Below are 13,695 nucleotides of genomic sequence, written 5' to 3'. Positions count from 1 at the left end.
CCGCCGGCAGGGGGAGCCGCGCGCCGAGTGCGCTCTCCGCCCCCCTCCCCCCGCTCACGTGGCCGGAAGTGGCCGGTGGCGCGCGCCGGCTCTGGCTTTCCGGTCTCGGCAGGGCGTGGGCCGCTGCCGCGCCGCTTTCGGGTGAAGTTCCCGTCCTCCTCGCTGGCTGGGCGGTGTGGGGGCTGAAGTTGTGGCCGTGAGGGCCGGGAAAGCAGCGCCGCCGCAGGCAGACCGCCGGCGGAGCTCGCTAATGCCTTTGGCTGGGAGGGAGTCCAGGGCGGCCTCACCTGCAGGGCACCTGAGGCTCGTGAGACCCAGACCCCAAGGAACTGTCCGCTCCTGCAGGGCCCAGCAGCCCCAGCCTCAGTCTGACGGTCTGAGTGTGGTCACATGCACCGCCAGGTTGCCAGTTCGATTCCTGGTCAGGCCACATACCCAGGTTTTGAGTTTGATCCCTGGGAGACAACTGACGGATGTTTCTCTCTCCCTCTCCCTTCTTTTCTCTCTCTAAAATCAATAAAAAAGATATTTTCTTAAAATTTCCTTTTACATAACAGTAAAGTTATTAAGGAAAGTTCACCTGTCAGCTTGCATAAAAAGGTTTTGCCAAAACCCATAAATATTACTACAAAACAAAACACCACCACATACACAAATCTCATTATTGCTCTCTTAAACTATGTGGAAATCTAATAGAAAATGGCCTCCCCTGACTTCTATTCTGCAGCACTATAAATGGTTCCTCTATGGTTCTTTGGAATGCATTGTAGCTGTCCCCTCCAACATGTACAGCCTTGATGGATGTTTATAAAATGTTAAATAACCAAAATTTACACTATAAGTCCATTATGGGAAGAATCCTGTATTTTTCTTTTAAAATTGACAGATGAGGAAATAACCTGGATGGAATTTAAAATTACATAAGAAGATATAGTATTGGTCCATGTACAAAAAAGGAAAGATAAATTGGATTTAGCTCAAAGCTCTCTATTGCTTTGGGATAATATTGTTTATCTTTATTACTTTATCTTTTTTCTTAAATAAAAAAAATAGGTGTGTGTGTGTGTGTTTCCTTAATATCTTTATTTTGAAATTGCTATTGTTTAGACTTACAGCTAAAAAAAGTCTTGAGTAACCCAACCATCAATTATTGTTTGAGTAATAAAAACTATTGAAAGCAGTGTTTGTTTACAATCCTGGGTAATAGGTGCTCCCTCTCCTCTGTTATTACCTCTGCATTTATTGAGCACTTCATGTGAACTAAACAGAGATGGTACAGATAGTACCTCTTGTCTTGAGCTCCTTGTCTCAGTCTGAGTTCAGTGACAGACAAGTAAATCCAGTATTACAATGCAGTATGTTAAATGGGAGGCATGAACTGTTTATAATATTATGTCAACATCTTTTTAATATGAACACGATGTAGTAATGACCTCCTTTTTTATTTTGGATATTGTTAGTGTTTGTTCTCTTTTTTCCATCTTGATAGGGGGTCATCAACGTCCTTCAACTTTTTAAAAAATATATTTTTATACATTTCAGAGAGGAAGGGATAAGGAGAGAGAGATAGAAACATCGATGATGAGAGAGAACCATTGATGGAGCCTGCAATGCAATCTGGGCATGTGCCCTGACTGGGAATTGAACTGTGACCTCCTGGTATGAACCTCCTATGAAGGTCCACACTTAACCACTGAGACATGCCAGTAAGGCCTTCATCATTTTAAAGACCCAACCTTAAGCTTTGTTCTCTCTATTGTAAATTTGTTTATTATTTTACTGATTTATAATCTTATCTTTATTACTTATTCTTTCTGCTTTCTTCAGGTTTAATTTGATGTATTTTTAGCCTCCTGAGAAGGAAATTAAAGTAATTGATTTTTTAGCTTTTCTTCTTTTCTAATATATGCATTTAAAAGCACAGATTTCTCTCCAAATGCCACTCGAATAATATTTCACAAGTTTGAGTATGTTGAATCTTTATTATTCAACTCAAAAGATTTTACAATTTGTGATTTCTTCTTTGACTCATGGGTATGTGAAGGTGTATTATTTAATTTTCAAGATATGAAGCATTATTTTTGTGATTTATATCTTAACTAGAGTCCCGGTGCATGAAATTCATTCACTGGGGGGGGGGGGGGGGGTTGTCCTTCAGCCCAGCCTGCACCCTCTCCAATCTGGGACCCCTTGGGTGATGTCCGACTGCCAGTTTAGGCCCGATCCCTGTGGCAGTCAGACATCCCTCTCACAATCCAGGACTGCTGGCTCCCAACCACTCGCCTGCCTGCCTCCCTGATTGCCCCTAACCACTTCTGCCTGCCAGCCTGATCACACCCTAACCACTCCCCTGCCAGCCTGATCGATGCCTAACTGCTCCCCTGCCGGCCCAATCTCCCCCTACTGCCCTCCCCTGCTGGCCTGGTCACCCACAACTGCCCCCTCTGCCAGCCATCTTTGTGGTGGCCATCTTGTGACCACATGGGGGCGGCCAATGTGAAGGTGTGATGGTCAATTTGCATATTACCTCTTTATTATATAGGAAGATTCCACAATAGTCAAAGAATACCTGACTATTCAAATGTTGATTGACTTCCTGCTAGGAAAGAAATAAATTAGCAGTCTTATTTCTTTATTACATATTCTTTTTGTACTACATAACCATCACCTAATATTTCTTAGTTATATTATTTTTACATTATCAAAAGTTATATTTATAGTTAAATACATTTATATATTTATAAATAGTTATGCAATCATATTTATATAATCATAGTTTTATAATAATTTCTGTCAATTTAGTCTTTGTTTCATATTTAAATTGATATAAATTTGTCAGTTTTTTTACCACATTTTCTCCATACTCAGTTTTCAATTTTCATTCATTCCTGGATCACTGAATTTTTTCAACAAGTAACATTTTCAAGAGCACTCATAGGTATTGTACCCGTTGAGTTTCTTTATCTTTAATAAGTCTGCCTTTTGCCTTTATACTTGAAGGACAACTTGCCTGGTTTTCCATAGATTTGGGTCACATATATTTTCCTTCCAAAAATGTGTACATTACTCCATTTCTTTCTAGCATTAGACTCCCTTTTGTCCTTTTAACACTATTCCAAATCATCTTTTTGTTATCTGGATTCACCCATCTATAAATTTTTAAAGAATGGCTCATGTGTGTTATATTCCTTGAGTACTTTCATGTTTAAGAATTTCTGCCAGCTGCATTTAAAATTCAGTTCAATCTGGCTGAGTATAATATTCTTGGGTAATACATTTTCTCAGAGCTTGTAGACATAACTCCATTGTCTTCTGGTGTTAAATGCTGCTATAGAAAAATCAGAGATAAAGTATTTTTTTCTCTTATGATTTTGTGCCTGGGATCTGAAGAGTTCTTTATATATAAAGTTTAGCAACTGAACCAGACAATATCTTGATTACAACCATTCTTTCATTTTCTTTTTCTATTCCACTGCATGCCCTTTCACCTGGCAAGTCACTATGTTGAGTTCATAAATATGGATTTCTACTGTCTTTAGATGCTTTTAAAAACTTTTTCTTACAACAATTTAAAAAACTCACACAGATGTAGAGGAAATGATATGATGAAATCTCATCTATTCATCATCCAGTGTCATCATTTATCAGCATCCTACTATTTTGTTTCTGAATACCTGTTTTATTTGGAGAGTTCTTTACTTCAAGAATAGCAACTTATCCTTATGTTTACTGATGTTTTATGGCCTACATATTTATATTCTATTATCTATTGCTTTAATTGATTTGCATTTTTTTTACTCTGCATTTTCTATGATATCCCGCCTTTCTCTTTATTAGTAATTCTCTAATTCTGACTAGTTTCTTGATATTTATAATTTAACTAGAGGCCTGGTGCACAAAATTCATGCACTGCGGGGGAGGGGGGAGGTTTGTCCCTCAGCCCGGCCTGCACCCTCTCATAGTCTGGGAGCCCTGCGATCTATCGCCCCAAAGAGGTAGGCCCCATCCACCTGGCCTTGGCTCCACGATGGATCACCCTGCAGAGGGAGGCCCCACCCACACTCCACAGCCCACAGGTCAGTGGCCTGGGCCTCCCTCTGCAGGGCAATCATGGGGCAATGGCCAGCCCCCAACCAATCACATCGCACCTGCCTTGGTTGGCCTGGCGCCAGTGGGTGTCATAGCATGGTCATCCACTGTTTGGCCATTCAGTCAATTTGCATATTATGCTTTTATGATTATAGATTATTAATTCTATAGTGGTATTATGTTAGAACTCAATTCATTTTCTAAGCATTGCAATCTCCTTTTTTCAGTCCATTCTGTTATTTTACCATCTAGTCTTTGAACTTTTATTTATTTTTATTTATAATATTAATAAATTGTTCTATAATGAGAAAGTGTTTGGGAGAATTTTCTTCTTTTTTCTTGCGTTATATTTTCTTCTAGAGTGGATTCATTATCTTTTGCTTGCTAGCTTCCTTAATTTAATTCATTTATTTAGTATAGCATGTTTGTCTAGTTGCCCTGCCATTTTTTTCTTACTCATGTTTAAAGTGGGCTGCCATATCTACACTCCAGGGCAGAGATTCTCAACTTAGAGTGATTTTTCAGCCCAGAAAACATTTGGTAATATCTGGAGACATTTGTGATTGTCACAACTGGCGAAGGAGGAGAAGCAGTGTTTGCTACTGGCATCTAAGAGGTAGAGGACATGGGTAACATTAAACATTCTGCAATGCACAGGATAACCCCCTCCACCACAAGAAAGAATTATCTGGCCCAAAATTTTAAGTACTCAAGTTAAGAAATCCTGCTGTAAGGCCTTCTGTTCATATGATATATGATCTATGATATGGAGGAATTGTCCTTGTTACTCTTCCAATATGTGTCTCCCTCTAAGAACAAGGACTTTAAAGCTGAACATTGGGTTCCACTCATTTCTCTGTAGATTGAGAGCACTAGAAGGGGGAAGGGAGAATCCTTCTGAGGTTGCATGCACCTGTTATTACAGTACCTGGGCTTTGCTTTATTTTCTGAGATTTCTTGTAACCAAGAAGTCTCTCTCTGGTTGGAACAGCATCTATTCCTGTGACTTCAGATCACTACTTTAGCATGGAATCAATAAAATGAGAAGCCCTGGAAGTTCTTCCTGCCTCTGTTAACATGCTGTGGTGATAGTGGCTTCTCTCTAGGGGTTTGTTGACTTTTCTCTTTTCTATCCCTCTCCCTTCCTCTTTGAAATCAATTTTAAAAAATTTAAAAAATTAAATCAGACCTAACCGGTTTGGCTCAGTGGATGGTGCATCGGCCTGCGGACTGAAGGGTCCCAGGTTCGATTCCGGTCGGGGGCATATACCTTGGTTGTGGGCACATCCCCAGTAGGAGGCAGCTGATCGATGTTTCTCTCTCATTGATATTTCTAACTTTCTATCCCTCTCCCTTCCTCTCTGTAAAAAAAAAAAAAAAATCAATAAAATATATTTAAAAAATGAAATCAGTATCCCACACAAAATAAAAAATAATGAGTTCATCACCTGCTAAGTTTCTGAAGGTGGGGATCAAGATATTTCCTATCTACCCAGCTGGTGTGGCTCAGTGGTTGAGTGTTGACTTATGAACCAGGAAGTCACAGTTTGATTCCTAGTCAGGGCATATGCCCAGGTTGTGGGCTCGATCCCCAGTGCAGGGCATACAGGAGGTAGCCGATCAATGATTCTCACTCATCATTGATATTTCTATCTCTCCCTTTCCTTTCCTCTCTGAAATATACATATATATTTCCTACCTAATAGCATACACAATTGCCCTATTTAAAGAAATTTTTTAAGATCTGGCACTGCATATTCAGACTTGTGCCATGTTAGGCATTGTTTTCAGCAAGCAGAAATGAGATACTTCAATGCAGCCAAGTCCATTGGTTGCCCTCTCCCTTGCTGTTTCTCCCAATAAAAAATTAAAAACCCAAATGCTCTATATCCTGCTTCTCTTGCATTTAGGGGTGGCCATGTGACAGAGTGTAGCCAAGGAGACATAAGTAGAAGTCTTCTGAAGAAGTCTAGGGAAACTCTTTTTTCTGATAAAAGAAACAGATCAGATTGTATGCCCCTTCACCCTATTCCTCCTTTGAACTATAGGAGGATGGGGTGGGGGGAGGGTGGGTGCAAAACTTCACTCAACCTTCCTAGGGTCTCTGGCTGGGCCTAAGAATTAAGTTGCCATAAAACAGATTAAGGGGAGAAAAGCATGCACATTCTACTTTTACATTTACATGAGAACCTTCTAGGAAAATGAAGACCCAAAAAGCATTTTGAACTAAGTACTTACTAGTACACACTAAGTTGAACATAGAGTAGTAATTGTGAAAACATAACTAAAATATATGGGGAAGCGAAGGGAAGATAGGGCTATTTATAACAAGGTCTGTTTATATAGGTTTCTCTTGGTCTCAGCTCCTTATCTCTGATAAAAATGTCCTTCTCCTCTTGGTATAGGGAGGGCATCTTTTACAAGGGAATTTTATCTCCTGCTTTCCGGAGGAAAAGGAGAGATCAAAGTGTCCTTTTTGCATCAGCTAATCCTTAAATGCCTGTAGTTCAAAAGAATCCTTATGCCAAAGTGGTATATTTTAGGGTAGCATATTCTGCTACTCTCCAGAACCTGGATGTGACACCTGGAGCTTCAGCAGCCATCTTGGAACCATGGGTAAAGGCCAGCAGAACCATAGAGGTGGTATGTATACCTATCACTTTTGTGCTGCTGGACCAAAGCTAGTAACAGCCTACCTCCAGATTTCTTTTTTTTTTTAATATATTTTATTGATTTTACAGAGAGAGGAAGGGAGAGAGATAGAGAGTTAAAAACATCAATCAGCTGCCTCCTGCACACCCCCCACTGGGGACGTGCCCGCAACCAAGGTACATGCCCTTGACTGGAATCGAACCCGGGACCCTTCAGTCCGCAGGCCGACGCTCTATCCACTGAGCCAAACTGATCAGGGCCAGATTTCTTGATATAAGAGGGAAAAAAATGTTTAAGCCTCTGTAAGTTAAATTCTCCATTACTTGTAGTTGAAATGTTTCATAAAAATTAACCCTTGAAACCTATATAATCTTATTAACCAATGTCATCCCAATAAATTTAATAAAAAGAAAGGAATAAAATGAATAATTCAAAAGCAACTCCTTCATCGATTGATTGCCCTAGTGCAGAGAAATACTTCCTGGTATTTAGGGAGTAACACAAAATGGAAAGTCTAGTAGTTATGCTGCCTTCAATTGTTTTCAAATCACTCCACATGTACTTCCACAAGTTGAAGTCCTTAATCATGGAAACCATATCACCTTATTTAAAATTTCCACAATCCTTGCTTGAGTAGGTCTGGCCAATCAGAAAAGTACTTTGTAAATCCAATATTCTTTATATGAGGCACTAGAGCTCCAGATAAGGTACACCCTCAGAATCTATAAACATTTTCAGAACACACTATCCTTTGGAACCAAACAAAAAAAACTAATGTGATTCACTAAGTGACTCACCCTAAGGGAGAGTTTATAGATGTGTGGCTGCAGAGAATATAGTCATTGGTCAAAAGATTCAATTGGATCTGTACCTCACAATACACCCAAGAATAGAATCCAAAGGAATCAGAGATCTTAATGTAAAGAACAAAACCAAACAAGTACTAAAACACCGATGAATTCCTTTATAACCTGGGTGTGGAAAAGGCTTTTGAACTATAATTCAAAATCCAAATGTAATAAAAGACTACATTTTTTACAAAAACTTTATGTAGCAAAAATCACCAGAAGCAACAGACAAAGTGGAAGACACTACTTGCAAAATACATCACAAATAATGGGCTAATAGTCATAACAAGAAGCACATCTCTAATATAATAGCATAGAGAGGAGTAACAGTGGCATAGACTAGAGCAGCAATTTTCAACCTTTTTCTCGTGGCACACATAAACAAATTACTAAAATTCTGCAGCACACCAAAAAATACATTTTTTGCTGATCTGACACACACAAAAAAAGGTATGATTTTGATTCATTGACAGCTATTGTTGTATTGGCTGTTGTCATTTTTTAATTTGACAATCTAAGGGAAAAGAGGTCAGGTGCCCCTGACTAAATAGTTAGGTATTGCATGTTGTAAAAATTCTTGAGGCATACCATTATGCCTCTTGCAGCACATTGGTTGAAAATCGCTGGATTAAGTCAGGGAAAGACAAGTATCACATGATCTCACTCATATGTGGAATCTAATGAACAAAATAAACTGATGAATGGAGTGAATCCAGAGACATGGAAGCATGGAACAGAGTGTGGAATCTCAGAGGGTGGGGTAGGGTGGGTGGGTGGGAGGTGATCAACCAAAGAACTTGTATGCATATATGCATAACCCATGGACACAGACAATAGGTAGTGAAGGCCTGGGGTAGGGAGCAGGGACAGGCTGGAGGGGGTCAGTGGGTAAAAAGTGGGACATATGTAATGCTTTGAACAATAAAGATTAAATTAAAAAAGAAAATAGCTGGATTAGAGCAACCTGTAGGCAAACAGGAACACATTAGCATTAGCTACCTAATTCTCATTCCTTTTAGGATTTAATAGTTAGATCTTATGGATAGAAAGTTTGGAATGCTTAATTATCTATTGACAGTTCTTCTAATAGTCCGGGGTCTTAAACGTGGTGGGCATAATAATTTCTACAAATATTAAAACAAAATATGCACACTATTTTATGACATATAAAGAGATTTCACGAATATTTTTGACTCTGACAATTTCTCTTCCACATGATTAAAAAAAAAAAGTCTTGCTATCCTGATAGTTTCTTTTTACACTGATTTTGAAGACCTTAACTTCCACAAATAATATGCCCCTTCTGTCTGACAAAGATGAGATTTTTAGATATCAGAAACATTTGTAACTCCACCTGTACAGCTTCTTGAATTCCTATTTAACTGTCCATTAGCTTTCTTGTCCTTTCTTTGAAATACTTTTTCAAGAATTGATTTCACTTGACAAGTTCTTACCTAACAATATTATAAGTCATGGTTTCACTATTGTTAGCATCAACAAATATATGTTGGTCATTTCCCATGTGTAAGCTAGAGTACTTACTGTTAGGTTTGACCGAACAATTGAATTGATACCCTCCCCTGGGAACTGGCTTTTCAGGTCATTTCACTATGGAGTTCCCTTTGACCACATTTCACTTGCGGTGACCACATTCCATTATCTCTCCTCCAGGTATGCATAAGTCTCCACCCAGAAAAAAAGCCCGCCAAAAGTCCTTTAAAAGCCACTGGGTACTGGAGCCATCCAGGCTCAGCTACCTGGTGTGCATATGATCGAATAAATTCGTAATTCCTCACTATTCTGGCCTCGTGTGTTCCTCCTTTGGGGACCTAACACTTACTAGCTTAAAAATGTTGATGGCCACCTGGCCAGTGTGGCTCAAAGGTTGAGTGTCGACCTATGAACCAGGAGGTCATGGGTTCGATTGTCAGGGCACCTGTCCGGGTTTCCGGCTAAGTCCCCAGGAGAGGGCAGGCAGAAGGCAGTTCGATGTTTCTCTCTCTCTCTCTCTCTCTCTCTCTCTCTCTCTCTCTCTCTCTCTCAAATCAATAAAAACATATTTTTTAAAAATGGTTCACTTCCCTCTTATCAACTGAGACCAGGAGAAGGTTTGTTATTGAAGGAGAAAAAGTAGTACTCATATTTGGGTCAGAATTTTTTCTTCTTTACCTCCTTTCTTGGTCTTCCACTGACTCCTTTGTGAATCAGTCACCTTAGCCAAGAATCCTTAGATAGGTTGTTTCTATGTTGTGTAGGCATCCTCCCCACCCCACCCCCTTCCCGGAGGAGAGTAAATCCCTTTAAAAGAAAAAAAAAAAAAGTATTCCAATAGAGCTCATACCTACTCCCCAACTGATTCTACAAAGCCGGGGAGAGGCCTAAAGAGAGGAATGGGGAACTGTGAAGAAGAAAACAAACACACGGTTAAACATTGAAAGCAGTCTCAGTGGACAGAAGAAATCTTTCATGTGTGTGCCATCTCCTGTAGAGACCTTTGCTCCCAACTTCAAGAGAGACTCCAGCTACTTATTTCAGTTCAGAAAGTTTTAGGATCAAGAAGAAGCAGAAGTTTTAAGTAAAGTACAAAATGAAGAGGACTAGTGAAGACTTTTAGCCATGTGAGATGTCACCAGTAGAAACTTGAGATCTCCTGCCAACCTGCTCATGAGTTCCTCACTTTTAGATGTCTCATATTCTACAGTTCTTTAAGACTTCTGCCTAATTAACTTTTCTGCTCCAGTATCTATGTTACCTCCATTCTCATGCTCACAATCTTGGCTCTAGTGGCTGGAATAGCCTTCTTTCAAAGCACTTCCTCCCCTTGTTCAAAACACACCACACTCTAAACTCCATGCCCCCCCCCCCCTTTTTTTTTTCATTTGACCCTCACTCAGAACATTTACCATGCTTCTGGAAAGGATCTGTTCATGTAAATTTTCTTATACAGCTCTGCATCTTGATGCCTAACCCTTTGCCTAGCATAGAGTAGGTCCTCAGTGAATATTTCTTGACCAGAGATTGATAATCACAGTCTGTGCCAAAAGCGAGTGACCAATTAATCCCTTGAAATGTACTAGTTAAACAAATTACCCTTGAGGTTAAAAAAAAAATAGAGCTCTGGTTGGTGTGGCTCAGTTGTTTGGAGCATCCTCCTGTGCACCGAAGGGTCACGGGTTCGACTCCCTGTCAGAGCACATACCCAGTTTGTGGGTTCAATCCCTGGTGGGGGCATGTGCAGGAGGCAACAGATCGATGTTTCTCTCTCACATCGATGTTTTTTTTCTCTCTCCTCACTCTCCCTTCCTCTCATTCTAAAGTCAATAATAATAAAAATAATTTTAAAAATAGAAAGATTGTGTAAGACAAGGAGGTAAGATTGCCCAACACTGGAAGATATAAATTTGAACACAGCTGGGAACTATGAATGTTGATATTATGAAAGTTGTTTACATAGACTGATGAACAAGAACAGACCCAGAAACAAGGAGGACTGTCGGGCCTCAGAGGCAGGGGAGGGGAGGGTGGGGGTAGGGGGGAGAGATCAACCAAGGGACTTGTGTGCATGCATACGAGCCTAACCAATGGTTAAGGACAACAGGGGGGTGGGGGCATCCGTGGGGAGGGGTGGGGGATGGGAATGGGGGATGAGGACAAATATGTGACACCTTAATCAATAAAGAAATTTAAAAAAAAAGAAAAAGAAAGTTGTTTACAATGGAGCATCAGAAGCTTAAAAAATCATAATATGTGTTGATACAAAGCAGTGCATATTATGCTAATACAAAAGATGGTAAGTGGAGTGGTTTAGAGCATGTGCTTAGGAGCCAGATTTCAAAGTTCATATTCCCACCCTGCCATTTCTAAGCTGTGGGAATTTAGGCAGGTTACTTAATTTCTCCTTTTATGTAGCTTCATCATTTGTAAAATACAAATGCTACTAATGCTTTCCTCATAGAACTGTTATGAGAATTATAGAAGCAAATATAAATAAAGCACTTAGAAAAGGGCTGGTACATAGAAAGAGCTTTATTATTGTTTGCTGGGAACCAATTCCAGCATGTAATAATTACAAGAGTTTCACCAAAAGGTTGGTGAAGCTTGGGCGGCTCAACAAGGGTGAGCCACATATGTAGTTTACCTGTTGGAACCTGCTAAACGGCACTTCCCTCAAATCTGAATAGGATAATAGTTTGCTGCCAGACAGCTCAGGGCATTTTATTGCCTCCTATTGGCCAAACACCTGAATAGCTGTAGGCTATTCCCCAAACTGACAATGCTGTAAACCTTACCCTTTGAAGTGTATATCTCCACCTTGCCTTAGGACAAATTGTGTTAAATAAATAGTGCGGGGTCCTTAGACAAGGAAGTAGTCTTCAGTTCCTTTAGCTGAAGATCCTCTGACCCCCAATGCCTTTCAAAATTATCTTTCGTCTTTGGACTCCTTCTTGAATCTACACATCAGCCCCTTTCTCCAGATTGCTGAACCCCTTGTTAAGGCTGGGACAAAAACCCCAGCAGTTGTTGTTATAATTCCCTATCTTAAAGCAGGATCCATGACAACAAAAAGGAGGAAAAGTGAAGATGGGAGGTCTAACATGTTTACACAGTAAATGCTAAGGGCAATGTGAATTAAGGTTGCAGTATGGGTCATTCATTACTTTAAAAGAGGCTCTTAAAATTATATTTCTTTGCTCTGAGGGTAAACCACAAGAGAAGAAGGCACATAGATTCCATTGACCCCATCCCTCATGCCTCTATGTCGTGTCCAGGACAAATTTTGTGATTTATCATTAAATACAAATTATTAGTTAAGTGTAATAAAGATTCTTTTGAAATACACTTTGGAAATCATATAGAAGTTGTTTTAAGAACATAAAACCAGCCCTGGCCAATGTGGCTCAGTTGGTTGGAGCATACATCGAAAGGTTTTTGTTTCGATGTACATCGAAAGGTTTTTGTTTCCTGTACATCGAAAGGTTTTTGTTTCCATTCCCCGTCAGGGCACATACCCAGATGGTGGTGGGTTTGATCCATGGTTGGGGTGCATACTATCGATATCGTCTCTCCATTGTCTCCTCCACCTACAACCGCACCATCCCCTGCCAGTGTGGGGCAGTTCTCTGAAATGTGCCTCTCCAGTGTCTTCTCTGCATTTCCTCTGCCCTCCCTTTGCTACAGGCCTTTATTATCTCTTACCTGAAATAGTGCAATACTAGTAGCCTCTCCTAACTCGTCTCTCCACTCTTGGTGCTTCCACCCTCCAATCCTATTACGTATTCCATAGGCCTGCCTCCAAAGCATCAAAAGTTTCCCATTGTCTGCTATGTTAAAGAACTGGACACCACCAATATTGCCCCACCCCACATTTCTTGCATATCTCTCACTACTTCCCTGTGCCATCCCTACATTACAACCCAAAGAGTCACACCCAGTACCTTTTTTCAGTCACACTCAGTACCTTTTTACCTCCCTGCATATGAGTCTTTGTTTAATATAGATATGCCTGTGCATTTTAATTGTTGAAATCTTAACTATCCTGTAAGGACCATTTCATATGCCACCTCCTTTCCTGATTCCCTCAAACACACTTTATCTCTCCCTACTGTGAATACCCCAAATTTCCATGATATTCTGTGATTTGTGAAAATTTATTAAGAACAGGAATTTTAACCCATTCAATTTTTAAAGCCTTGTATGTATTTTGAAACACAGACCCTAGAAAATACTACCTATTCACACAGTGGGATTTTTTTCATTGCTTTTTAAAGAGGATGGAAGGGAGAGATGGAAGGGGTGGGAAGAGAGAGAGAAAGAGAGAGAGAGAGAGAGAGAAAGAAACATTGATATGAGAGAAACACACCTATTGATTGCCTTCCAAATGAGACCCAACCAGGTCAGGGGATCCAACCTGCAAACCCAGGTACGTGCCCTTGCCTGGGAATTGAACCCATGACCCTTTGGTGGGTGGGCTGGCACTCCAACCATTGTGCAACACCAGCAAGGGCCACAGTGGGAGTTTTAATAAACCATTATCCTGTTAAATTCTCATAATCCTTGTAAAATAGATATTATCTCCTTTTACAAAAATAAATAGTTAAGCAACTTG

Source organism: Cnephaeus nilssonii, assembly GCF_951640355.1.
Source record: "Cnephaeus nilssonii genome assembly, chromosome: 2".
Lineage (NCBI taxonomy): Eukaryota > Metazoa > Chordata > Mammalia > Chiroptera > Vespertilionidae > Cnephaeus > Cnephaeus nilssonii.
This window is presented reverse-complemented; position numbering follows the sequence as displayed.